Here is a 25,546-nt window from a genome sequence, read left to right as displayed (position 1 = left end):
TGAGATAAATCTATCTGATCTGTGCGTTGTGAGGAGAGTGTGTGAGGTGGATATTCTGTGTAGTGCCATTTTCACATACAGTCTGAGGAAAATGTCTCTTTTTTCTGCCTATACACTGAGAAGAATCTGATCTGTGTGAAATGAACAGCGTGAGAGAGGTGGACATTTTGTGGAGGGAAATTTTCACATACAGTCTGAAGAAAATCTATCTTCTATCTGCCTATACACTGAGAAAAATCTAACTTACTTGTGTGTGTCATGGAATATAAAGTGTTAAGTTTCAGAATGCAATAAGTGTATGTTTCTTACCTCGTATTGGACTATTGACCCTTAAATAGAAGACTAAAACCTATGCTTTGTAGTGCCGGGAACTAGGTTTTTTAGATAAGAAGTCAACAGACAAATTAAATAAAACTAAGCTATGTTAACAGAGAAGATATGCAACTATTGCAGAACTATTGTCTAATGCAACAGTAATATCCTGACTTAGGTAATTTCTAGTTCTGAGAGCTTTGAGACTATTTGGTAGATGTCAATAAGTCTTGTGATCAATAAGTATTATCACCTTTGTAACAGTAAGCTATGTAACACTAATCTTTGTACCAAGCAACATTTGGATACGCCCTCGTCTTTCTGTATAAGAGTTGGCAATGTTGATAATAAAGTAGAATTTCTTCGAGATTCTCACCGGAGAAATGTCTTGACATAACATGGAGTGATTTCATGCTATTGATTGATAATTGCTAGCAAATCTCCTCATCACGGGCTTCCATATCTACCAATTTGGCACCTGGCAACGAGGTCATCAGATCGGTATCGGTACCGGTGTAATGAGCAGTGTGTGAAGGGTGGATATTTTGTGAAGGGAAATTTTTACATACAGTTTGAGAAAAATCTCTCTTCTATCTGCCTAAACACTGAAAGAATCTAACTGGCCTGTATGTAATGAAAAAGTATCTCTTCTATCTGCCTATGCACTGAAAATCAGCAAGAAATATGATTTATAACAGAGGTTTTTTTTTCAAAAATATATAAAGCCTAGAAAAGTTCTTTTTGGCACACACGCTACCTTTAGGCCTTTAACTTTAGGTAATAGACAGGCGTTTTTGAGAAATTCATTGTCCAACCGTGCTAATTAACAATAAAATTGTGAATCTTGAAAAAATGTTAATTTATTTCCCATTAAACTATTAAATCTATCTTATTTGAATTTATTTGTACTCTAAAGTAACCACAACCTCATAAGATTTTCCGTGTGAACACCAGATAAACACCAGTACCAAATTAACTCGAGCGAACCCGGGTTTATCAGCTAGTATTATTTATAAGTAAAACCAAATTTTCTCAAATTTGCCCATATTTAGGCAGTCATTAGTCTGTAGCAGTGACCTGCTTTAATATCCTACAGAGCTCTATAAAGCACAATATACAACATATAGACAGGTGGTTTTTTTATTTTTAATCCCTCGGGGGCCCAGGGGGTGGCGGCAGAGGGGAGTGGGGGGCAGGGGGGAGAGTGAGAGAAATCTATCTCTCTCTCACTCCCCCCTGCCGCGACCGAGCCTGCTCGGACTAGAATGCAGTTACTCGAGAAGAGCGATGTTCGCTTGAGTAACTGCCTTTTCCGAGTGTGTTCGCTCATCTCTATTCCCTGTGCCTCTTATTATTTTAATTTAGTTAAATAAAAGTTAGATTTTAATGAGGCTATTTGACTGGGTGTTTCTTGCCTTTTGCACAATTTTATTGCACTATGTTTATTATTGTTTATAAATCTGGTGTACAACCTGAGGTACTTTTTGTATACATTTTGGGAATATTATTTGGCCTTTATATAGTGTAACTAGTGCCACTGTTTCTGAGGGTGCAATGCACCACTTACTAATATAATATAGTAAAAGAGATTGGAGTTCTTCAAAATGTTTCTGTTAGCTGCACCTGATTTTCGAAATTCAGCAGCTCGCTGAATAGACAATGTCTCATTGCTTTTGCATATAAGCTGTATGTGATTTACAAATTTCAGCTGCTCACTTAGGTGAAATTGTGGCTTTTCGTTGTATCATGTAAGCTGCATTGGCTTCACAGCGTTGAACGCCCTGTGGTGCCATGTTTGCACGACAGCGATGGTTTGTTTTTAACACTGGACAACAGTGGATGATTAGATGAAGGCTGGACTTGAAATGACATGATGTCATGTTCAGGAGATGTGAAGATATTGGTGAAGGACTATGCTTCAATGTTGTTGGTCAATATGCACCACTAGCCTTGTATGTTTCAGTTTGTGAGGTGTCATTTATTGGAGTCTGCACACAGGTGTCCAGCTGTCACTGAACCAGCTACAACCAGCCAGACTAAGTACTGCTGTATGCAAAGCAACTCAGGCCACAGAGGTTTGTGGGGGATGTAGTCCGCCTATAATCCTTCGTTCAGTGCTCAGTGATGAAGAACCTGTGATGACATCTGAGTCATGTGATCAGTGGCAGACCTCAAAGCCCCGGTGACTAATCACATGGCGGTCACTCATCACTCACAGACAGGTGGTTGAAAGCATTTTGATTATTGTGGATCATTGTGTAGTAGTCTTTATTCAGTAAGCATATGGTGGTATTATGCCAGTGATGATAATATGTGCACATGGTGTAGCTGTATTATTTGGCCCTCATCTAATGCAATTATGGGTAATATTCATCTTTGTGTAATAGTCTTTATTTAGTAACAGTATGATGGTATTATTCTATCACTATGTGATGGTAATATGTGATCATGGTATTACGGTATTATTTGGCCTTTATATAGTTTCAAAAGTGGTGGTTGTGATCTTGTAAATCTGCTTGGCTAGGTTATTATTTAGAGCTTCACTTTGTATTTGGAGCATATATCTAATATAAAAAAGCCTAGAGGTCTCTCTCTGTTTGTCTGTCTTTCTTTCTCTCTGTCTGTTTCTCTTTGTCTTTCTATCTCTGTAGGTCTGTCTCTCTCTCTCTGTTTGTCTCTCTGTCTCTTTTGTTGTCTGTCTCTCTTTCTGCCCGTTTCTGTCTGTCTATGGCTGCCTGCAGACGGGCAGGTCGGATCCAGCGGCGAGGATTCTCGCGGCGGAACCCGACCGCGGAATTTCCGCTCGTGTGCAGGCGGCCTATCTCTCTCTATTTCTGTCTCGGTATCTCTGTCTCTTTTGTTCTCTTTCTGTCTCTCTCTGTCTGTCTGTCTCTTGCTCTCTTTCTATCACTCTCTCTTTCTGTCTTTATTGCTCTCTCTGTCTCCCTATCGCTCTCTTTATGTCTCTCTATTGCTTTTTCTGGGTCTCTCTAATGCTTTCTCTGTCTGTCTATCACTCTATCTGTCTCTCTATTGCTCTCTCTGTCTTTCTCACTATCTATCTCTCTTTCTGTCTATCATTCTCTATCTCTGTCTCTCTAACACTTTCTCTCTCTGTGTTTCTATCACACTTTCTCTCACCGTCTTTCTCTCTATCGCTCTCTCACTCTGTCTCTCTATTACTCTCTTTCTCTGTGTCTGTCTTTCTATCATTGTCTCTCTCTCTATCACTGTCTCTTCCTGACTCTTTCTCTCACTTTATCTCTCTATCACTCTCTCACTCTGTCTCTCTATTGCTCTCTCTCTGTCTCTCTATCATTGTCTTTCTCTCTCTATCTCTCTATTGCTCTTGGTTGGGCAATGTATGGTGCAGCTTAGCAGTGTATGCTACATTGCTTAGCCACGCTTCACTCATTCTAGTGCATGCCTAGAGCACAGCAGCACTGCTCATAGACTTAATATTATAACTTTCAACCCACCTGATAGGTCCTAGAATGTATTAAACTCAGGTTGGAGGTTTTTATGGCACCGGTGAACATATGTGTCATCTAATGACAGCAACGTCATACACCAAAGTTACAGCAAAGGGGTCAAAGTGTGGTGCAAGAAAAAGCATATAGGCTTATTTATATTAGATGTTGGTCTTGGTATAGTACACTTTGGTTGGTAACAGTATGGAGGTAATATGAATAGTGATAATATACCTTGTATATACAGTACTATGTGGTGTCCAGTGCTGGTTGAAAATCTAGGCTCGGACTAGAAAGTCCATGCTCGTTTAAGCTAGAGGTGGATTACTATGGGGGCGTAGCTACTATAGTAGTTCAGGTTCCTTGATACTGTGGTTATTAATATCAGGGAATGTTATAAAAATGAAAAAGTCTATAATCACCTTTTCCTCTCCCTCTGTTGCTCTGTTTTCTGTACCTCTGCACCCCAACATTCTCTGGCTTGCCTTCTCATAGCAGGTCATGTGCTGCCTACTGTGCCCAATTTTTAGCCTTATTGTACAGATGAGGCCAATGATTGGCTACTGCAGTCATGCTTTTAGAAGGCACATAATTGATTGCAAGGTGATGAACAAAACCCGCAGGATGCTGACAAAACACTCTGGTATCTTTGCAGGTTTCCTGTTTTTTTGGGACCTCTGCCATGTAGAGGCCCTCAAACCTATTAAATCATTACCCAGTTCTGAAAAAAAATTGCAAAACCATTATTTCTAATCTTATACAGCCAATTTAAAATGAAAGATGATTGCTTTTTCTGTATGCAGGTGATAAAGCTATCATATAATATAATGCGGTGGTATACAATTAGTAGCATACAATTACTATTTACGTAGTAGAGCTGGTTTGAAGTGAGTTTTTTCATATCTATCCAATATTTGAACATATTATTAAGTAAGCAAAATTAGGGAAGTTAAGGGGAGACAATATTCAATTCCTGTAATTATAAATTGTTAGAAATGCAATTGTTTCATAATAGAGTTTACATACTTTTAACAACCAGACTTACTTAACTATGAGGCTAATTACCCAGCTGTCAAGGATATTGTATGTTGAAGTCACAGAAAAAGGCCACACAAACTAATATAAGGGCAAATGCTAACACTTATTCCTAGCAATATGAGTTGCCAGTGCTTTGTGAGGTACACTTAAAATGTGTAGGACAGCCTTCCTGATCTAATAGGATGTGCATAACTAATAACCATGTCACTGGTCCTCTAGAGAAGGATTTAATTGTATGTGCACTACACTTAACCATGTGACTGGTCCTCTAGAGAAGCCTTATCTATGTATAATTATAAGGCTAGGTCTACACACCAACTTTGACAATAACGCTATTTGCGCAATAAAACATCACTCTGTAGCCCTGCAACTATAAGAGGGGTAGTGGATAAAAAACAAACAGAAAAAATAGAATACCCCTGCTTCCTTCCTTTGTCTTTGAATGTTTATTGGAGGAGCCTGCCATATAGAGGCAAGTATTTGTAATTTCAGCTGTACTATTGTGCATAACATATGATTAGATTCATCTGAGAGGTTACATGGTATGATGACTAAGGGCCTAAAAGATCATTAGGGCCAAACAAGATCAAAGACAGTGATTGTAACTGTTAATAGTTTACCTCATAACCTGTCCCTGTGGACTCCGTTATGTAGGTGAGACTATTAGGGTGGACACCCATTTGCTATTGGATAGCTTTGCGATGTGAGAGTGAGTGAAAATGCTTGATAATGAAACCAATGATTTCAATGTTTTCATTCTCATTTGCGATGTTTTCACTGTGATCTCGCATTGCAAAAGAGAATTGGCGATATCGCTCATTGTTTTCAATGAGAAGGGGCGATATCGCCCATTGTTTTCAATGGGCCCAGCGGCAGCAGCCCTAATCCCATTGAAAACAATAGGGAGAGCATTGTGCTCCCGTGACACAGTTGTGGCGAAGGCTCTGTTGTGACGAAGGCTCTGTGCAGCTGATACGCGTCTGGTTAGAGATATGTATACCTGGCAATTTTAATATGACTAAATAAAGTAAGAATTTAAATTTTACTCTTCAAGCAAGCGTGGATTGCACTCTTTCCTTGCATGGATTTTCTTATATTTAAAGCTCTTTCCTAAAAACAATTAAGGGGTGCTGGCAGACCATTGCCTTCAATTGAGCCGACGGCAACAGCCGCGGCTCCCTTGAAAGCAATGCGCGCACCTGCATTACTCAATCTAGGAAATTTATCTGTTAAGTACTTAAATGCCTATCCTTCCTGGTTCATACCCTTGACAAAAAGGTTTCATTAAACCCAGCTTTACATGAAGGGGTGGAAGAACATCTTTTGGGTCCATGTGAGGCCCGGTAACAATATTTTTCTCGGTAGAGTCAAGATTACTTGCAGGCCAGTTTGCTTGAATGTAATGTGATTTCCTATCCCTACTGTCCCACATACATAAAAAGCAACATTATCTAGTGTACCCCAGTTGCATTCCTAAAAATGCAGTGATGACTTTTAGATCACCACAGATTTTCCACTTGTGTTCAGCATATTTGATTGAGTGGAGCAGGGCTGTCATGTTTGCATAAGTCTCCTTCATGTGAAATGCATGACCAATAGAAATAGAAGGAAGACGGTTGCCATTCTTCATTGACCATGCTGCCTTTATAGGTGGAGTCAAGCAGAAATAGAAGTTATCTGTATGGTTTGCAGGCCCCCGCCAAACCATAGGCACAGCAAAAGCCATAGATCATTTTTTATGTTTCAGCCATTCTTGTAGTTTAACTGAACCAGAGTTGCAACATATCTGTGGAGCCCATGATTTATTCTAGTCCCCTACCTTCATACCAAAATAATGATGATAGAGAATCTTTACAAGAGGCGTCAGATTGCGTTTCTGTGATGAAAATGTTATTTCACCACAAACATAACAACAATTATTCACAAAATTTACACTTCAAAGCACTCCAAAACCAAAAATTCTGAAAAAAAGAAAACCAGAAACAATATGAAACTCAATCATAGCAAGATTTATTATGTTTACAACCTACAAACATATAGAGAACGTTGTGTTATGTCAGTTGAGAGGTGTGACAACTCTTCCCCCCAAAAAATTCTCTCAATATAAAAACGCTAATTGGTCATTTTTATGATAATTTTTGAATTAAGCAGATGGAAATACATAAGAATACGCTAATTTTGAGCCTGGAAAAAAAATCATCTTTGGGCAGTATATCCATCCTTGTATTTAGTATGTTATTTGTCGTATTTTTTTCTGGCTTTAACTGTTTTTCTATGTGCTCTTTTAAGTGATTATTTTCCCCATCCTCAGGATTTGCCCTCCATGTTCGTTTTTTCTTCTGTTGTTTTTCATCAGTTGAATAAAAAATTATTTTTCCTTCGTGCAATTTTTTCCGACACTTATGTTGGTGATTATATATTAATAAAGTTTATTAATTCATTCATAGATCTTGTTCTATATTTGTTGATATTAATTATATATTTCTGGGTGACTACCTGGTTATGTGGATATTCCTGTGATGTTTCTGCATCTCGTACATGCCTGTTACAGTATTACATGCATCACATGGCATTTCCTCTCGCGATGTACTTGACACAGTAGTGGATACCTCTGGACACTGGGGCCTCATGGAGACATGGAGATGGCTACTGGGGCTATGGATCTGCACTATGGAGTTGATGTAAGTGCAGTTGTGTGTCATGTTGTGTTAATTGTGGGGGTTGGGTGTCTGTTCATGCCTCTGATTGGGGCATTCTCTGTTGTAATATGGTATATAATGCCACTGCAATGATAGCACTTCATTCTTGAGAAAGACCTGCAGGTCAAAATGTTGCCTATCACATTTGCTGTAACTTGGAGCAAAAAAGAAATCCTTTATCTTCTGATGCTGCCGTTTCCTTATTTCTATTGGACTTGATTTGGAACTGAGGACTCAAGGTTCTTCCTTAATGGCTTTGCATTTGATCACCTCATCCAGTCATTGTTGTGTGCTGTGGTGTGCTGCTGGGCAAGATATTTCCTACACAGAAGTGATGGTAACTATGTCACAGTTTGAGGGCAGTGCGAGAAGTGTTGCTACATAGGAGAAGTGGTGCTGACTAGATATCGTGAGAGATGCCTAGGACTGCAAAGCAGAGCATGCTACCAGAGAATCAGTGTAGTAGGACACAGCTCTAGGACTTTTTTAGGCCCCCTACACACTCGCGTTTTTTTAACGCTGCGTTATCGCTGGTTTTTTTTCACGCAACTGTCAATGGGATTTTCTAATGTTGAAAACGCATCACACAAAAATTGCAAAGCAGAAACCTACGATGTGATTTTAACATTAGAAAGTCCCATTGACAATTGCGTTAAAAAAAATGCAGTGATATCGCAGCGTTAAAAGAACACAAGTGTGCGTGGGCCATTAGACTGAAAAGGAGAGGCATCAGAGAACTACAGAGAGCTTGCTTGGAGCAGTGACCCGATACAGGAGGACCGACTGCTGCACATATTGTATGACAGAGCGGTACAAATGAAGACTTTTTATTAGAGATGAGCGAGCACCAAAATGCTCGGGTGCTCGTTACTCGAGTTGAACTTCCCGCGATGCTCGAGGGTTCGTTTCGAGTAACAAACTCCATTGAAGTCAATGGGCGACCCGAGCATTTTTGTATGGGACCTATGCTCTGCTAAGGTTTTCATTTGTGAAAATCTGGGAAATTCAAGAAAGTGATGGGAACGACACAGAAATGGATAGGGCAGGCGAGGGGCTACATGTTGGGCTGCATCTCAAGTTTCCAGGTCCCACTATTAAGCCACAATAGCGGCAAGAGTGGGCCCCCCCCCCCCAACAATTTTAACTTCTGAAAAACCCTTATTAGCAAGGCCTACCTTAGCTAAGCACCACACTACCTCCAACAAAGCACAATCACTGCCTGCATGACACTCCGCTGCCACTTCTCCTGGGTAACATGCTGCCCAACCGCCCATTTCAGTAATAGTAGCAGTCAAGACAGGCCCCAGTAACAATTCCGAAGCAGCAGTATAGGGGGAGCACAGTATTAGTTCCATTTCAGTAGTAGTAGCAGTCTAGACAGGCCCCAGTAACATATCACTAGCAGTAGTATAGGGGGAGCACGGTATTAGTTCCATTTCAGTAGTAGTAGCAGTCTAGACAGGCCCCAGTAAAATATCACTAGCAGCAGTATAGGGGGAGCACAGTCTTAGTTCCATTTCAGTAATAGTAGCAGTCAAGACAGGCCCCAGTAACAATTCCGAAGCAGCAGTATAGGGGGAGCACAGTATTAGTTCCATTTCAGTAGTAGTAGCAATCAAGAAAGGCCACAGTAACAATCCCGCTGCAGCAGTTTAGGGAGATAACAGTCTCTTTCACATTTCAGTAGTTGCAGTATAGACAAGGCCCCAGTAACATTTATGTAGCAAAAGTGTAGGCCAACCCCACACACCTTGGTGTGCCATGAGTGCAGGCGAAGCCCATAAAAATTACTAGGATTACACTGTAGGCGAGGGCCCAAAAAAATTGGTGTACCAACAGTACTAATGTACCTCAGAAAAATTGCCCATGCCCAACCAAGAGGGCAGGTGAAACCCATTAATCGCTTTGGTTACTGTGGCTTAATTTGTAACTAGGCCTAGAGGCAGCCCAGTTAAAATAAAAATTGGTTCAGGTGCAAGCTTCAACGCTTTAATGAGAATTGAAACGTATAAACATTGTTTACAAAAGTAATATGACTGAGCCTTGTGGGCTGCGATACACCTGGACCAGGAGCTCGGCCTGTGCCCACACCCTGACTTGGGCCTCCGCGTCCTCGCCCGAGTCCACGTCCACGTCCTCTAGGCCTACCCCTACCCCTCAGCATGGTGTATTACGAGTAGAGCAGAAACAGAACGCTGTAATTAAATGTGCCGCTTATTGGCTTGTGGTTGCAGGCTGCCTTCGCTTACGGAACGCACAGCAGAGCCAGGAAACAATAATGCGCAAGCCTGTAGTCAGACCTTGGTGTGTATGACTGAGCTACTGGAATTCACAGGGCAGAACCAGTCAAGTGGCCAAAGGCCTGTGGTAGGCCTTAAGTATTTTGCTTCAATTTTTTAAAATGGTGAGGTGAAAAACCAGACAGACACCGTATGCAGCGTATATATTGTATACGCTTTCCCACTGGCGGGATGACGGCGATCATGTAACGGACACAGCAGAGCCAGGAAACAATTATGCGCAAGCCTGTAGTGAGACCTAGGTGCGTATGACTGAGCTACTGGAATTCACAGCGAAGAACCAGTCAAGTGGCCAAAGGCCAGTGGTAGGCCTTAAGTATTTTGCTTCAATTTTTTAAAATGGTGAGGTGAAAAACCAGACAGACACCGTATGCAGCGTATATATGTATACTCTTTCCCTCTGGTGGGATGACGGCGATCATGTAACGGACACAGCAGAGCCAGGAAACAATTATGCGCAAGCCTGCTGTAACGCTTAGCTGGGTATTAATGAGCGACTACTACCCCCAGCAGACACGCAATAAACTGAAGATGGTCACAGGCAGCCCAAATATAGTATTTTTTTTCCCAATTTTTGGGAAAAAGCCCACTGCCTATATAGCCTGTATATGGATTTCCCTGTTGGAGGATGACTGTGGTTATTGAAAGCACAGTGCAGCCAGAAAAAATTATGAGCAAGGCTGCAGTAACACCTAGCTGGGTAATAGTGAGTGACTACTACCGCTAGCAGACACGCAGTAAACTGAACACGGTCACAGGCAGCCCAAAGATTTTTTTTTCCAATTTTTTTGAAAAAGACCACTGCCCTAAGAAGGACCATTGGGATTCTTGAAGACGAAGATAACAGCCTAACACTCTCTCCCTATAGCAGCTACAGCAGGACGGTACTTTCCCTAATGTCTCTCAGCGTGCATCTGTGGTGAGCCGTGGCTGGCCCCAGATTATATACTCGGGTGTCACCTGATCTCCCCAGCCACTCACTGCAGGGGGGTCGGATAGGGCTGGAACTTCACAGGAGGAAGTTGTAATGCCTTCCCTGTGTTTCTATTGGCCAGAAAATGGCGCAAACTTTTCTGGGAAGATAATGGAAGTGACTCGAACACCGCGTGGTGCTCGTCTCGAGTAATGAGCATCTCGAGTACCCTAATACTCGAACGAGCATCAAGCTCGGATGAGTACGCTCGCTCATCTCTACTTTTTATAGAGAACAGCTGAGCAATGATGGTATCCTTTCCAGTTGCCTCCACGAACAGCAGTAAGTGTGCACAATGTAGCAAATAACAGGCCTGCTATTGTTAATAGAATGGTGCAGCAGTTATTAAAGGGGTTGTCCCGCGAAAGCAAGTGGGGTTATACACTTCTGTATGGCCTTATTAATGCACTTTGTAATGTACATCGTGCATTAATTATGAGCCATACAGAAGTTATTCACTTACCTGTTCCGTTGCTAGCGTCCTCGTCTCCATGGTGCCGTCTAATTTCAGCGTCTAATCGCCCGATTAGACGCTCTTGCGCAGTCCGGTCTTCTCCCTGGTGAATGGGGCCACTCGTGCCGGAGAGCTGGTCCTCGTAGCTCCGCCCCGTCACGTATGCCAATTCCAGCCAATCAGGAGGCTGGAATCGGCAATGGACCGCACAGAGCCCACGGTGCACCATGGGAGAAGACCCGCGGTGCATCGTGGGTGAAGATCCCGGCGGCCATCTTGCTAAGGTAAGAAAGAAGTCGCCGCAGCGTGGGGATTCGGGTAAGTACTAAACGTTTGTTTTTTTTAACACATGCATTGGGTTTGTCTCGCGCCGAACGGGGGGCCTATTGAAAAAAAAAAAAAAAACGTTTCGGCGCGGGACAACCCCTTTAAGTACAGAAAGAACATTGCTGGCTGGTAAAGGACAAAGAGAAACATACCACTGTGATGCAAGCCCATATTTTAAAGATGCTTCATTCTGACCTAAAGTTTGCCTTCAGCTAAACACTATGCTTATCTATATATGAACTTTATCCAAGTGTGACATAGTTATTATCACAGAATTCCTCTTATAGTGGCTGTTAAGTAATACCGGTAATTTATCTGTCTGCAATAGGTATTGCCATCAGGCTATAGCTAGCTTAGGAAGTATTGAATAATGGTACAGTATAATTGGATTTGTTTTCTTATACTGAAACAGTTGTTTACCTATAACCTTGTGCTCGTAAAAATTGTTTATTTTTTGTTGTCTGCATCATATTCCTTTAACCTGTGGCTCATCCCCCACCTGCAACATTTTCTGGTGTCATGAGGAGGATACGATGTCAGACACGGATGAACATAGTGCAGTATACGACAGTTGGTAGCAGCAAGCCTCTCAGTTAGTTGCGGAATCCCTGCAACCTCACCAAATATGACAGGCACATAATAATGCTTACAGATTGGAAAGTCTGACTACGCAGTGTCATCCACCTATAAAATATGATTACCGAATTGCAGACAGAACTCGCTCTGAACAAACTAGAAGACAAACTAAAAGCACTTTGTTCCTTCATCCTGAAGTCAAGTGACAAACCATTAATGGCATTATTAAATTGCTTGAGGATATATATGGAGAGATTGCTGGCACCAGAAGCCTTGAGACACTATTCTTCATGTGAGTCCAAAGGGAGGAGGATGGTATCCCTCAGTATGCTAATGCCCTCCAAGAAAAGTTGGCCCGCAATCAAAAAAGAGACCTCTCTGGGCTAAGCACTGTGATATCAGTGGATCAGATCCTTAGAGACAGATTAATCATCATCTTACACAGCTCCACTTATGTCAAATGTCAAGTACCACATGAACAAGTTCTTGTTGATGCATAGCTGACGTTCCACCATTTACTAATGGAACCTGTCATTCAAAAACAGAACGTGAGCTATGGCCCATACGCTATATGATTTCATACTGTTAAATACTGAAGTGCTAATGGAAAATAAATTGGGATAAGATGGCATGAAACTTGCAGAGTGCAATGAGCATTGTCAAAAAGGAGTTAACTGACGTGTAGGCTCAAATATGGCAAAGTTCATCTTATTATGAAGCACCCCAATATCTATCTAGACCATTACCTACTGTAAGGAGCCAAAGCACTCCCTGCCTGGGTGGGGTGGGCTGGCGAGACAAGAGGAATCCAGTGCTGGCATTGTGGGGAAAGGGAACTTTTTACATGTGAATGCCAAAGTGGAGTGGTATGTTGCCCTGAGGATCTATTAAGCTAAAGACCCCTGCAGTAGTGGGGCATACTGTGGTGAAGGTGTGTGGAGAGCCCACAAACCAATTCTCCGAATATCTCATTAATAGACATACAATCATTTGGGCTAAATTTGAAAGAAATGGTGTTGACTGCCTAGTGGCCACATGGTCACAAGTAATGATGATGCCAGAAGCCTTCTTTAAGCAATACTTTCAGGCTTTGGTAAAATCAGAAAAAGAGACTGTAATCAAGTTGACTGTGGCTAATCATCTGCCAGTTCCTGTTTTGAGAGTTGCCTGAATGAAAGTGCAAGTTTGTGGCCAAGATATCAGCAATAAAGGCATTTTTTTCATTACAAACCCTCCAGAGAAGACATTCCTGTGATTCTGTGAATGAATGTATTGCGAGCACTATACCAGATTATATTTTCTAAACTAGGGCCTGGATACTGTAAACAAGCAACAACCCATCGGCCGATGCAGAGTCTTCCAGCAATTGACATGAGCATGTGGATTGCAAAAGAACAAATGCGTACACTGGGCAGTGGGGATAATTAAGGCCCCTGGAAAGGCTGTTCTCATCCTAGCTCTCCAACATGAAATTGTTCTGACCCTGCTAGTTGGGACAAACTGACAATTGGAAAGGAATTTGAAGTTATAGTGGAACAGTGGGACTTGGAGAGTTGGGCCAGAATGCCCTGGTGGCCTGAACATTGGCTCTAGTTCAGGATGGACAAGTTATTATATGATGTGTCAATTTAGGGTCTGAAGATGTTGACTTAGAACATGGGATAGAAATTACACAAGTCTACGTAATCTAGGATGAAGTGATACAAATAGTGTCCTTATCCTCAGTGAAGAGTAAAGCGTGGACATAGCTGTGTCCACGGAGAGAAAGAGAGTCTATAATCCCAGTGGAATGGGTGAGTCATCCTACAGCAAGTGGAGCTGATTTTACTTCATTCAGTGCTGAACAGATTAATGTAATTAAAGACTTACTGTGGCAGTATCAGACAGTGTTTGCCTGACATGCTGAGGATTTTGGGTGTGCCGATGCTATTCTGCGCAAAATACCAAGTGGAGATACATTGCCCATACAAGAAAAGTATTGTCAGATCCCACCAAAGTAGTATCAAGAAGTGAAGAACATGCTAACTCTAATTCTGAATTTCCGTGGGCTGCCATGGTAGTGCCTGTAAAAAAAAAAGGACGGAAGCATTTGGTTCTATGTAGATTACTGTAAACTCAATTTCTACCTACTGCCATGGATTGAAGAGTTCCTCTCTACCCTGGGGAAAGCTAAGTACTTCTTGACCCTTGACCTAGCCAGTGGATATTAGGAAATGCCCGTTGCAGAGAAAGAAAAGCAAAGTGTTTATTCTACCAATGGGACTGCACGAGTTCAACTGTATGCCATCTGGCCTGGCAATGGTCCTGGCACCTTTCAGCTGCTCATGTAAAAGTATCTTGGAGATCTTAACTTTAAAGCCAACCTTATCTACCTGGATGACATAATTGTGTACTTTCGCACAAACAAAAAAAGGAAAAAGTCAGCACTTCCCAAATATACTACGGGTGCACATTAAACAATGGCTGTGACTAAATAGTACAAGCAGAAACACATGGACACAGCACTCTAATATATTTATTATTAGAAAAATACATAACTGTTTCTATTAATAATTGTGCACTCTGTCACTTTCAAAGAATATTTGAAGTGATTAGGGCAAGTACTAGACAGATTGCAAGTCTATGGTCAAAAGATTAAGCCAAAGAAGTGACACTTATTTAAGCAGGAAACTGAATGCTTGGGCTACCAGTATCCAAAGATGGGGTCCTGCCCTCTAAAGTAGTGGATCTGATACAATGGCCAATGTCAAAGACTCTGCAAGAGTTAAGAGCCTTCCTCAGTCTAGTTGGTTACTACAGGTGCTTCATCGAGGACTTTGCTCCCCTAAAAATGAGCTATCAAGAGGAACAGCTAGAGACCAGAAGAACAGATCCATCTTATGGGGTCAAGCTCAAGCTCAAGAGGAGGCATTTCAGACCTTAAAAGAAGCCCTGACCACAGCTATCATCCTAGCGTATGCAGATTTCGACCAACCCTTTCTGGTTTATATGGATGGCAGTCTCTACAGACTAGGAACTGTGCAGGTGCAATTCCAAGATGTAATAGCATACACCAGTCAATCACTAAGATAATCTGGGATGTGGAAGAAATATACATGTAAAATGCTCCTGCAATCAAGGAGTCCGTTTGTGCATAATAGATAACATTTTTCCTTGGGAATATCATAAAAATGGTCCTATTTCACCTCATATACCCAATCATCCTCCCAGGTATCCTTCCATGTGGTCTGGTCAAACTAAAGTTTACACTAATAGTCCAATCCATAAACCTTCTACTAATGATCTTCAGATCATTCCTCTTTTTCAACATCATTCACCACACATCGTCCATCATACACTGCCTGCCCATCCTCCATTCCTCCAGTCTCCCAGTTAACTGCCCTTCCTTTGAACCCAACCCTGCCATTATACCCAACAGTATCACCCGACTGCAGTTTCCATTTGTTCTCCTCCACCCTCTCCTCTTCCCATCCCCCCTACCCCTGCACCTACATCTCCTGGTACTTTTTCCACCCCTTCAGCTCCATCCCCCCACTTCCAATCCTACTATTGAGTGACAAGTAATCTTCCATCCAGGCCTATGACATTTCTTCTCCCCATTTTTTAGACCAAAGAAACACCCTTGCCTGGTTTCTTCAATATGCAATTCCAAAGCCTATCCTGTCATGTCATGGGCCATCCCTATGCTTCCAAATCCCACCCCCAAATCAACAAATAGTCTAGGTCTAAGATCACCCAATTTTATCATCCCATTCTCTCAATGCAAGACATTAGAAAAATACTAAACAGAGACAAAGAGGTAAAAGAGCTGGGAAGTGCCTCAACAAAAAAAGATAAAACCTCAGCCCCTCAGGCAAATGACTAAAGATGAAGCCTGCAAATTTGGGTTTTTAATATATCATAGTGCATTTTAAAGAGAAAGGACATAGAAGTCCTCAGTGAACGTCTTATTTTAGTCGCTCCAGCCCTTCAGATTTATTTGAATTATTTTTGGATCCTAATCAATTTATCAAAAAACTTACCATCAGCCATCATTTTGTTATAAAAAGAACTGAAGGTACCCTGATACCCCATCCCACTTTTTTTTGACAATTTCACATTTTGTTCCACAATTTTAGATATAGCCTCTGATAGGTTCATTATTTATTTTCTACAGGAGACCATCACCACACAGTAAATCTTATCTAATAGAAAATAAAGGTCATTTTATTGAGACCTCCCATTGAGACAAAAACAAATGTTCCATCAAAACCTTAGTAAGGCCGAATTGGTTACTACTAGACAGCTATCCACAAAGCAGGATATAGTCATTAAAAATACAGAATCGGGGCCATTGTTATTATGGATAAAGAATATTATGAATCTGAAGCTCTGAGAATTTTTGGTGATACACAAAATTATGGAAAACTTGAAAATAACCCTACAAGTGATATTACCACTTCCCTCCCCCTTACCTTTGTAGAATATGCTATTTCCCACAATTATCTATCTAAAAATAAATGAATTTAATTTGTATATCGAATCTGGAAACACCTTACTTTTATTTTCTTCCAAAATTACATAAAACACACATATTACATATATCATCCCCTCCAGATTGACTAATCATTTCTGGTGTTGGATCCATCACCTATAGGTTGTCTGAATAAGTTGATAAACACCTCCAAAGGTATGTTTTGCATTTACCTGCATACCTCCAAGATATGGGTCATTTGCTCACCTTAAGGCCTCATCCAGATGAGCGTGCTAAAACGAGCATGAATGCAGGTCCATGCCCATTGATGTCAATGGGGCTGCTGCTGCAGGCGGCCCCATTGAAAGCAATGGGCTGCCAGCAACCCCTGCAGTGATTTTCGAGGAACGGCTTTAGATATATGCACCTCCCTGAAAATAATCCCTGGCTTCTGTAAAAAATAAAATACACAAATACTCATCTCTCTGACACTGTCGGGGCTCAGGCGCGTCTAGCTGATTAATTTCCTGGCAGGGTAGTGAAGTTCTTTCAGCAGGCAGGGATTTGAAATCCCCACCTGCTGAAAGGGCTGTGTCTGATTGGCTGACACAGGCAGCGCTCAGCCATTCATTGAGTGACAGCTGAACACTGCCTGTGATTGGTCACAGCGCTCAGCCAATCACAGGCAGCACTCGGACATTCATTGAATTTAATTGATTGGTCACAGTGCTCAGCTGTCGTTCAATGAATGGCTGAGTGCTGTCTATGATTGGTTGAGGGCTCAGCCAATCAGATACAGCCCTTTCAGCAGGCGGGATTTAAAATCCCCCCCCCCCTCTGAAAGAACTGTACTAGACTGTTGGGGACCAAGCAAAGAAGACGTACCTGAACCCCAACAGCGGCAGAGAGGTAAGTATATATATATTTTATTTTTTTTACACGAGCCAAGGATCATTTTCAGGGAAGGGCTTATATTTAAAGCCCTTTCCTGAAAATCACTGCAGTGGTTGCCTGCATTGCATTGCTTTCAACGGGGCCACCATTGAGAGCAATGGGGGAACATTGCGACCCTCTGCCACAGCTGTCACAGCTGTCACAGATGTGGCAGGGGATTCTTTACTCCCCGTGGGGAGTCCCCTTGTCACTGAACACTGTGACAGTGTTGTCACAGTGTGCAGTGACAAGGGGACTACCCGCGGGGGATATTAATGCACAGGACGGACATATGCGTGCATGCATGTCCTATGTTTTGCAGGTATGCGCGTTTGCATGCCTGTAAAACATGGACATGTGAACACAGCAAAGGGAACCAATGTTTCTAATAGATGCGTCGTTATGTTTGCACGATTGTACGCACATGAATACGCTCATCTGAATGAACCCTAATAGAGCACATCATGTGGAAGGAGTCTTATGTGGGTCTTCTTTGGATGCGAAAGTTCTCTATTAAACCATCCCTCAGTCTATGGGTCTAAGAGCAGTAAGACATTTTTTAGATGCAGATCCTCTTATGCGTTATCAGCAGAAACTGTTTATTTTAGACTCTATTGATTTCATTCAGCACAATAATTTTTTTATTTTTAATAACCAATTTTATTTGCAAACTAAGGCAAACGCAATGGGGACCGAGTTTGCTCTGATCTATTCAAACCTTTGTGTGAGGGCCTTTGAAGAGATCATTAGAGAACTTTGTGTAATATTTTATAATAGATTCATTGACAACATTTGAATTATCTGGGATGGCAGCATGGTGGATTTGAGGAATTTTATTTCAGGTTTGAATGACAACATATGGAGACTGGATTCTCTGGCACATGCAATCCAGCCTTTTTAGATTTGGAAACCTACATTTTGGATGATTCCATTCATACAAGGACACATTTCAAACCTGTAGACCTGAATACCTACATTTACCAGCTGCCACGCTACGCATTAGAAAACATTCCTTTGGGGAATACAGACAAATGCATAGGAATTGTACCTCTGTTGAGCTATTTAGCGAACAATCAAATATTTTAAAAACATGTTTTAAAGAGAAAGATTATCTCTCTGGGTTCCACAAAAGGGCTCTTAATAAGAACTCTATAGTGCCTATGTGAGTACAAATTAAACCAAAGATGAACTCATCTCTAAAACCTTTTTTATCACTCATTTTAACTCTCAACACTAATAATTGAGGACAATTTTATCTAGACGTTGGGGTATTTTACCAGGAGATCCCTTTTCATCTAATTAGCTCCCTAAAAGACCAATGGTAATTCTTTTGTAAAAACAGAAGTTTAAAAACATTTTAGCCCCCTCATGTCCACACACTGATAGATCCTCTATTTCTCTTAATAGAAGTTTGTCATTATAGATCCTTAGGGGCTACTTTAAATGTGGGCTCAAAAATTGTAAATCTTGCTACAATATTTATCATGGGAGTAAAAACAGTATCTCATTGGATACTGAAATCATCCTGTTGTATTAAAACACTTTTAAAATTGTGGCTTAACCTACATTGTTTACTTAATAGAATGCCCTTGTGGCCTCAGATATATAGATAGAACCATATATTTTTTATGGACCACAGTGAACAAACGCCATTCAAATACACTCCATGGTTACCTAAAACATAGTGTGGCGAACACTTTTTGAAATTCCAGATGGTACCCTTCTCAGATGAAAATTACCCTTTTGGAAAATTTTGCACAAATGTTATATTCCTGTTTAAAGGCTAAAGAGATTTACTGGATTTTTCGCCCTAACATGCTTGCACCCAATTGCCGCAATGAAAATTTGGAAAAATATGAATTTATAGAATCATAGAATAGTAGAGTTAGAAGGGACATCCAGGGTCATTCAGTTCAACACCCTGTTCAATGCAAGATTCACTAAATCATCCCAGACAGATATTTGTCCAGCCTCTGTTTGAAGACTTTCATTGAAGCAGAACTTACCACTTCCAATGGCAACTTGTTCAAGTCATTTATCACCCTCACTGTTGAGAAGTTTTTTCTAATATCTAATCTGTGTCTACTCCCTTTTAAGTTTCATTCCATTGCTTTTAGTCTTTCCTTGTGCAAATTAGAATAGGGCTGATACCTCTGCACTGTGACAGCCCTTCAGATATTTGTAGACAGCTACTAAGTCCCTCCAGCCTTCTTTTTTGCAAGCTAAACATTATCAGATCCTTTAACTGTTCCTCATAGAACATGATTTGCAGACCACTCATCATACTGGTAGCCTTTCTCTGAAATTGCTGCAATTTGTCTATGTCTCTTTTAAATTGGGGTTTCCTGAACTGGACACAGTATTCTAGATGACGTCTGACAAAGGAAGAGAGTAAAGGGGAATAAATACCTCAAGTGACCTAGACTATATGCTTCTCTTCTCCTAATACATCCCAGAATTGTGTTTGCCTTTTTTGGTGCTGCATCACACTATTGACTCATGTTCAGTCTGTGATCTGCTAGTATACCCAAATCTTTTTCACATATGCTGCTTAGCTCAATTCCTCCCATTCTTTATGGGTTTTTTTTTTTCATTTTTCTTGCCAGGACGTAGGACCTTGCATTTCTCTATGTTAAATAAGATTGTGTTAGTCACCGCACACTGTTCAAGATTGACAAGATCTTTTTGAATAGTCTCTCTCTTCTCTAGTGTTAGCTATCCCTTCTAGCTTTGTGTCGTGGACAAATTTGTTCAGTTTACCCTCATTTCACTCCTTCAGATCATTTATAAAAATCTTGAACAACACTGGGCCTAGGACAGAGCCTTGTGGTACCCCACTTGCCAAATTATTCTAATTAGATGTGCAGCAATTTATGACCACTCTTTGAATACGATCACTCAGCCAGTTGCAAATTCAACCAATTAATTGCTTTGTAAATCCTATATTTGCTCATTTTTTAAAATAAAGATGGTATGAGATTCTTTGTCAAATGCTTTACTAAAGTCAAAATATACTATATCTACTGCATTTCGCTGATCAACCCAGTCAATGATTTTGTCATAGAAGGAAATTAGATTAATCTAGCGTGACTTGTTTGTTACAAATCCGTGCTAGCTCTGGTTAATTACTCCATTCTCATCTAAGTACATGCTGATTAATAATTTGTTCAAAGATCTTTCCCAGTATATGAGCCAGACTCACAGGCTTGTAGTTCACTTGGTCCACCTTCTTCTATTTTTTGAAGATAGGGACAGCATTTGCCCCTTTCCAATCTTTTAGGACTTCTCCTGTTCTGCAGGAATTTTCAAAGATTACGATGAGTGGCTCAGCAATTACCTCCGCTGCTTCCTCTTTAGTATATTGGGATCTAATTGATCTGAACCCAGAGACTACTCTGTGAAGGGTTCTAAATTATAGTAGATTGGTCTGGCGCTGTGAAATGAACTCAGAGACTTGAATTCATTTAAATTAGCTAAGTGTTCCTTCACCATATCTCTGCTTGTAGATGGCCTGCATTCTTTTATTCCTTCAATAGGACAGGGAAGATTAGTTGATGTTACATCTACTCTCTGAGAGAAAACAGATACAAAATAGGTCCTGTAAGCATCCTATATAGAGATGAGCGAGCATACTCGTCCGAGCTTGATGCTCGTTCAAGTATTAGGGTGCTAGAGATGCTCGTTACTCGAGACGAGCACCACGTGGTGCTCGTCTCGATTAAACGAGTGCTGACCATTGAATTCAATGGAGCTGGCAATACATCCGGCTCCATTGAAAGCAATGGGCTGCCGGCGATCTCAGGATGAATTTTTGGGAAGGGCTTAAAAATATAAGCCCTTACCTGAAAATCATCCTAAAATGTGTAAAAATAAAAAAATAAAAATATGTCAGCATAAAGATTGTTCTCCTCCGCCATAACTGTGACAGCTGTGGCAGAGAAGAACGATGTTAGCCCATTGAATTCAATGGAGCCGGCCATACAGCCGGCTCCATTGAAAGCAATGCGCTGCGGGCGATCGCGGGATGAATTGTCGGGAAGGGCTTAAATATATAAGCCCTTCCCTGCAATTCATCCTGAAATGCGTAAAAATAAAAAAAAATATATATACTCACCTTTCCGCTGCAGCCAGAGTTCAGCTGCGGCCGCCGGCAGTTCTCCTGAACTGCTTCTCAATACTATTCAGCAGCCGGGGCTTTAAAATCCCCACCTGCTGAATGAGCTGCCTCTAATTGGTCACATCCTGATTGGTCCCAATCACAATCTGATTGGTCCTGCTGAGCCAATGAGAGGCAGCAGTCACTCACCCATTCATGAATTCATGAATGGGTGTGTGAGTGAGACCTGCCTCTGATTGGTCAGGATATATTTAAGCCCTTCCCGACAATTCATCCCGCGATCGCCCGCAGCGCATTGCTTTGAATGGAGCCGGCTGTATTGCCGGCTCCATTGAATTCAATGGGCTAACATCGTTCTTCTCTGTCACAGCTGTTACAGCTGTGGCAGAGGAGAACGATCTTTATGCTGACAGTGCCGGGGGGGGGGGGGGGGGTGCTCTTGCCGCTATTGTGGCTTAATAGTGGGACCTGGGAACTTGAGATGCAGCCCAACATGTAGCCCCTCGCCTGCCCTATCCGTTTCTGTGTCGTTCCCATCACTTTTGGGAATTTCCCAGATTTTCACAAATGAAAACCTTAGCGAGCATCGGCGATATTCAAAAATGCTTGAGTCGCCCATTGACTTTAATGGGGTTCGTTACTCGAAACGAACCCTTGAGAATCGCGGGAAGTTCGACTCGAGTAACGAGCACTCGAGCATTTTGGTGCTCGCTCATCTCTAATCCTATAGCATCTTTGACTTTTCTTTTGCTTTTGACATACAACCAAATCATTTTTTATTACTTTTGGCCTCTGTTGCAAGCTTCAATTTATTTTTAGCTTTAGCTTTTCTGTCACTTGCCCTACAGTTTCTGAAGACTGCATTATATTCTTCTTTAGATATGAACCCCTCTTTCCATTCGATAAACATATGTTTCTTCCATTTGATATACATATTTTTCTTCCTTTTAAATCTTGGTATTTGTATAGCGCCAACTTATTCCACAGCGCTTTCAGGTAATAATTACCTTTTCAACATGTGTGTAAGTTCTGTGCTCAAACAGCGGGAAGATAGGTCCTCTCATGTATTGCTTTTTTTTTACTGTTCAATAATTTTTATTGTAAAATGTTGAGAGTTAACATAACATAGGCATGTAAACAAGCTGTTCATCAACATTGCATTTAAAGGTAAACTGTTGATAACAAAATGCACTTGAATACAAAGCGTATTAACTGAATAACATTTCAAGATGTCTTAATTGTGGAGGGTAGGAGGAGGGGGGGGGAGGGGAGGATTGATTGGGAAGGTGGGAGAGGGAGGAGGAGGGAGAGGGATCTGTTCGCATAATACATTAATTGGATCCAACTTAGTACTACAGTGACTATTTTTCACTTTAATTTTAGAACAGATTGAGTTGTCAAGAACTTCTTCTTCTAGGGGTCTAGTCTAATGTTGGCCTGGTCTAATTGGAAGTGCTTTATCCATGGGGTCCATTCTTCTTTAAATCTGGTGACTCTATCTTGTCTGAATGCAAAGATTTTTTCCATTGCTATATGTTCGGAAATTTGATGAGTTATGTCTGATAAAGAAAGGGAGTTTGAAGACTTCCAGTTTCTAGTTATCAGTAATTTTATGGTTAGTAGACCGTGAGCTACCATCTTTCTAAATTTTTGAGGAATGTTCTCTATGCCCAATAGCAATATTGCTAACTCCGGAGACGGGGGAACCTGCTCTCCAGTTATATTTTTTATAAGGATGAAAAATTCAAGCCACACAGAGTTGATGATAGGGCAACCCCAGAATATGTGGAGAAGGGAACCTCTTTTCCCACAACCCCGCCAACATCTATCCGAAGTTCCCGGGAAGAAGTCTGCTAGTCTCACTGGGGATCTATACCAGCGGGTTAATGTCTTGTAATGGACCTCTACCAGGGAGGCGCAGGCCGATGCTTGGTTTGCCCATTTATATGCTGTAATCCATTTAGTAGTTGAGTGGGGTTCTCCCAGTTCTTTTTCCCAGTTGAGAATATGTGCCTTTTTCTGAGAGTTTTGTATGGGTTTGCCTTCGTTACATATAAGTTCGTAAATGTCCTTCAGAGGGAGTCTGCAGGGTGAGGGATAGAAAAGATGTTTAGCTAGTGGGGAGGGCAAGGAGGTTTTCCTTGTTGTAGTTTGCCATTTACTTTTAATTTGGGAATATATAAGGAAATCACCACTTGAGAGATCATATTCCTCTTGAAGAGTGTTGAAAGGTTTTATTTTGCTTCCTAGCGCCAGGTCGGAGATCAGCTTAATTCCTTTGTTTCTCCAATTTTTTGTGTTAAGATTTTTTATTTGGAACTCAAACGTCTCTATTGGGAGGGGGATCTCCGTTCTAGGAGAGAAGTTTTTCGTGATACGAAGGATGTGTTTCCATGTGTGAATAGCGTTTTGGACTATTGGATTTTTTGCAGGGTCAGAATCTGCATTAATGCTTGAGGCTAGTAGGAGGTTCCCAAGGGATTTATTGCCCAGAGAGCTTTGCTCAATTGTGGGCCAGCTTACTTCTTTGGAGGGGACCCCCCAAGGTCTTAGTTGGGCTATAATGTTAGCTTCATAATAGGCAGTTAGGTTGGGCACCCCTAGACCTCCCAGCCTTCTGGGCTTGTACATTATGGCCGCTGCAACTCTAGGTCTTTTGTTGTTCCATATGAATGTCATTAGTTGTTTTTGTAAGGTTTTTAGTATTTTGGGGTTGCATTTAAGGGCCAGTGTTCTGAAAATGTATAAAATTTTTGGAAGGACCATCATCTTGTAAATAACTATCCTACCTAGCCAGGAAAGTTCCGTCTTGTTGAAGTTATTTAAATCCCCTTGGATACTATCTGTCAGCAGGGAGAGATTATGGTCCATAAGATTGTTTAGTGGTAGATTAATAGTAGTGCCCAGATATTGGATACCGGCAGGGTCCCAGTCAAATGGGAATTCTTTTTTTATCAATTCTGTAAGATCGGGTTGTAAGTTAACTGGTAAGATTTTAGATTTGGATGGGTTGACTTTATAAAAAGAGATCGTTCCAAATTGGGTCAAGAGGTTCGAGGCTATTCTGAGTGAACTTAGAGGGGAAGAGAGCATAAGTACTATATCATCTGCGAATAAGCCGATTTTATGCTGTCTGTTTGCCAAGGGTATACCCCTGATTTCAGTGTGGATTCGTATTGCTTCAGCTAATGGTTCCATTGTGAGTATAAATAACGAAGGTGACATAGGGCACCCCTGCCTGGTCCCGTTGGTGATTTCAAAAGATTTGGAGATAACTCCGTTGGTGAGGACTCTTGCTGAGGGTGACCTGTACAAGGCTTGGATGGCTTGCATGATATTTCCCTTAAATCCCATTTTATCGAGTACTGAAAAGGCGTAGCCCCAATGGATTCTGTCAAATGCCTTCTCCGCGTCCAGAGTTAGGAGCAGAGAAGGCATTCGGGAGCTCTCGGCCCCATTCACAACCCCCAACAAGCGTCTTGTTGCGTCTGATGCCTGTCTGCCCTTTACAAAGCCGGTTTGGTCGCTGTGAACTAGATCCGGAATCACCTCTAGTAATCTTAAGGAAAGTATTTTTGCAAAAATTTTAGTATCATTGTTTAACAGTGAGATGGGTCTGAAGTTTGCGGGGGAAGAGGGTTCCTTGCCTGGTTTGGGGATCGTGACTATGTTCGCCTGAAGCATTTCAGGCGGTAGTGAACCTTCTTTCATGGCTTTATTGAATAGATTTTTCATATGTGGGATTAGGGTGTCTTTGTAATTTTTATAATATTCATACGAAAAACCATCGGGGCCTGGTGCTTTATCTTTTTTAGTTTTGTTGATGATTTGAAGTATTTCTTGAGATGAGATGGGGGAGTTCAGTTTATCTATCTGTATCTCTGACAGTTTAGG

Source organism: Eleutherodactylus coqui, chromosome 4 (assembly GCF_035609145.1).
Source record: "Eleutherodactylus coqui strain aEleCoq1 chromosome 4, aEleCoq1.hap1, whole genome shotgun sequence".
NCBI lineage: Eukaryota > Metazoa > Chordata > Amphibia > Anura > Eleutherodactylidae > Eleutherodactylus > Eleutherodactylus coqui.
This window is presented reverse-complemented; position numbering follows the sequence as displayed.